This window comes from Rhagoletis pomonella, unplaced genomic scaffold (assembly GCF_013731165.1).
Source record: "Rhagoletis pomonella isolate Grant_MI unplaced genomic scaffold, Rhpom_1.0 Rhpom_scaffold_00026, whole genome shotgun sequence".
In the NCBI taxonomy this organism is placed as follows: domain Eukaryota; kingdom Metazoa; phylum Arthropoda; class Insecta; order Diptera; family Tephritidae; genus Rhagoletis; species Rhagoletis pomonella.
In genome coordinates, this window is record NW_023458580.1 from 114,682 (window position 1) to 118,852 (window position 4,171).

Sequence of the window (4,171 nt, forward strand, 5' to 3'; positions counted from 1 at the left end):
TGCCAAATATAGTAAAACTGCGTTTTTAGTTTTTCTCTCTGACGTCAGGATTTTTTTAAAAGGACTTTGTAATTTCAAAGATATGTTTAATTCAAAAATTATTTAAAAAATTCATTCCAATGTGGAAATATAGTATGGGCACCAAATGAAAGAGAAAATTCTGTAGAATTAAAAAACTAAATAAAATTGTTTGGTTCATAAGGACGAATAGGTATTGAAAATGTCCTTTTAATTAGTTTTATTGCTTTTTTAAGCGATTACAGAATTTTCTTTTTAATTTGATAGTCATACTGTTTTCGTACATTGCATTGAATTTTTTTTTATTATTTTTTGAAGTAATTATATTTTTAAAATTTCAAAGTCCTTAAAACAAATCCTGACGTACACAGTTTCGTGAGTATTTTATATATACAGCATTAAAATTGATGTCGTTTGTTACATATTGTGTATGTCAGGGCCGGCGAACCTTTATACATACACGTGCCATTATATCCAAAGAAATATTCAATGTAGCCATGATGTGCCAAAAAGAAGTCTTGACTTATCACCGTTCTTGGAGACATTGGTTGACATTTAAGTCGTGAAAAAATGAAAAAAAAAACGAATTAAACGTCCCTTAAATGTCTCTGTGTACCTTGTGTGCAAACACCAGCTTATACAGACATCTAACGGGTCTGGAATAAATTCCAAGTTTATAAAATTTTAGTATTAGCAAATTTAAACAAGTTCAGTTTATCAAGGGAAGTCACATCAGGATACATAGTCAGCCCTATCGCAAATTCCATGTAAATAAGTGGCTCCCATAATTTAACGTGCAAAACAAAAAATAATTGGGAAAAATTGTTTTTGTTTTGCTTTATAATTTTCGGGAATATATGTTCATGTGAAATTCGTGATACTTGAGTGTTTCCGATAACTCCTTGAATTCAGAAAACCTCTATGAAAATTCGCCGATGAGAGAATTTGTTACCAAAGAAAACTCTTCAGGGACTCTTAATCTGTCTTTCATCTAACTTCAAATCTGATTTTAAATTTGTTAAGTTTGCAAATATTTGCAATTTTTGGAAAAAATGGGGGATATTTATAGTCAAAATAAAGAGGAAACTAAACTTAGTTGCAGCTTTTTGATATAATTATCAATATAATATCTGCCAAAAAACAGCTGGCGCATATCCGTAAAAACCACCAATTTTGCAAGGCACGTATAAGCCTCAAACCTTCGAAGTTTATTATTTTTGAGAACTACGCCCATTATATCACCAAGGGAGGCGAAGCCATGCTTTGCGCACAAGGCGTATTGATGAATGATGCAATAGAACTCAGGAATCGAATTTCTTATGTGGATTTTGTTGGTGCCTTAGGTTCGCCAGCCCTAGTGTATGTAATTTTACCTACCCTCTTTCCTAACATTGGGTTTGTTTTTTACATTTTCGAGCTAGTATTGTGCAAATGAGCGTAAGTACGAAATTTATGGCACGTACACTCTCTGAAACCAGGATCAATTCTGATATTTCTAGTCTCTAGGGCTAGATGAGGTACTGTGATGAGCTGAGGGCACAATGGACCTACTGGTCGCAGTGCTTTATTCAACTAAGTATCTTTCTAAGTACGAAATGCTCTCACAAAAGTAAATAAATTGCCCAAAACCACGGGAACGCTTTTCAGTCATTGTTACGTACTATCTTTATTCAATCAAATATGGGGCATTCCAACGTGACGGGTGGGACATTATGATCCGTTTTTGCTCAAATTAAAGTGATTTCTCTTTAACCTTAATTTAACAGGTTTCAAACTGTTAGGTCCAATCCCGTATTCCTCAGACTAACACTAGTAAATAGCGGCAAATCAGCTGCACTTGATAGCAGTAGGTTGTATAAGGAAAATGAATTAGCAACACGAGTCAACGGGGTGTGCATAGCTCAGTGGTTAACGCTTCTGACTTTGCACATCGATGACGCGGGTCCGATCTCTGCTGAAGTCTAAAAAAAAAAAACAAGTAAGAAAGTCTAAGTTCGGGCGGAGCCGAACATTAAATACCCGGCGCAAGTATTAAATATATGATTCTCACCTTCCCAAAAGCTACCGCTTCATGGTAAGCCGGGGTGTATCAATTTTGAGTAAATTAGCGTCCTTAAATTTCGAAATATCAATTTCGAATATTCAAGCATTTCTGAAATTTGCCGTTTTATGAAAAGCGGCCTAAATTTTAGTCCGATTTTAATAATTTTCACCGTTTTGCTTTAATGTGGCAAGCACAATAACCATATCGAGCTTGGTACAAATTGATAGACCGGTTACCGAGATACATATATGTGATCATAAGTGGGCGGTGCCCCGCCCATTTTCCAAAATTTTATCATAAACGTATTTCTTGGTAAAAAATTGTTGCAAGCATCAATTCGCTTTAATATTTACTGATTTATCGAAGATTTCGTATTTCTCCAAATTACCGTTATATGGGATGTGGGCGTGGTTATTGTCCGATTTTGCCCATTTTCAATACCATCCGTCCTATGCCTGAAAGAAGTGCACGTACAAAGTTTTGTTAAGATATCTCAATTTTTATTCGAGTTATCGTGTCACAGACGGACCGACGGACGGACAGACAGTCACCGCTTAATCGATATCTCTTTTCATTTTGATTTTATGTATACATTTGTCTATATCTATCTCGTTTCATTTCTGTTACAAACAACCATTATGTGAACAAAGGTATAATACCCTTGTGCACAAGTGCGCTCGGGTATAATAAGTCTGACGAGGAGATGTGATGATCTCCGAAATAGCTGCTATAACTTCTACCGCTTAGACTTTGTTGCTTTTCCATTTTTCCTGATAAAATAATCGTGGTACAAAGCTCAATAACAATATTAAAATTAAATGCTAATAAGCCACAATAACATTGACAAATACATAGTTTAGGAAGAGCCTGCCTGAAACTATACAATAAAGCAAAATGCATGTATAGAATTGACAACAACAACCACGATGTCAAGTTTAAATAGCGGCAAATCAGCTGCACTTGATAGCAGTAGTAGGGATGGGTAGTGGGGGGTTGAAATTCGATGTTTTCCTAATTTCGAACATTGCCCAACCATTCGATTATTCGATTCGAAATTTGGTAGTGCAAATTCGATTTTATTCGAACTTTTTCGAATTAAAAAAAAAAACAAGTAAGAAAGTCTAAGTTCGGGCGGAGCCGAACATTAAATACCCGGCGCAAGTATTAAATGTATGTTTTTCACCTTTCCGAAAGATTCCGCTACATGGTAAGCCGGGGTGTATCAGTTTTGATTAAATTAGCGTGCTTAAATTTAGAAATATTGAAGTTTCATGCATTTGAAATTTACTGTTATATGAAAAGCGTCCGTCATTTTACACACAATAACCACACCGAGTTTGGTACAAATTGGTAGAACGGTTACGGTTACCGGTTTTCCATAATTTTATCATAAACGTATTTCTGTTCTGTTCTGTGTTGCAAGCATCAATTTTGAATAAATTAGCTTTAATATTTACTGATTTATCGAAGATTTCGTATTTCTCTAAATTACCGTTATATGGGATGTGGGCGTGTTTATTGTCCGATTTTAAGAATTTTCGGCCGTTTGGTATGCTGTACCAAGGCCGACAACTGTGCCGAGGTTGGAAAGAATTGGTGCAGTGGTTACCAAGATATACACATGTAACCATAACTGGGCGTGGCTACACCCATTTTCCAAAAATTTATAATATTCTTATTTTTCGTCTAAAAGATATTGTAAATATCAATTTTGAGTGAATAAGCTTAAGTAGTTACTAAAATATTGCAGTTTTTGTACTTCTGAAAATTACCGTTATATGGGAGGTAGGCGTGGTTATTGTCCGATTTTGCCCATTTTCAATACCATCACTCTGAGTTAATATTAAAACATTTATGGCGACGTGCATTAATGGCAATGGAATTAATGTCACTGATATTAACACACAATTGAAAAGTGAATTAATATCAATCGCATTAACACACAGGCCATATTTTCGATGAAATAAACAAACTTTTATTTTGTAAGCAACTGAAGAACCTGTAGATTTTAGATTCTTATGTTACGGCCTTACGGAAATTGAGAGCGGTGAGAGAATCAGGTTAGCCAGATTTTCGTTTTTGTATTTCTCAAAAATTAATGAATGCAAA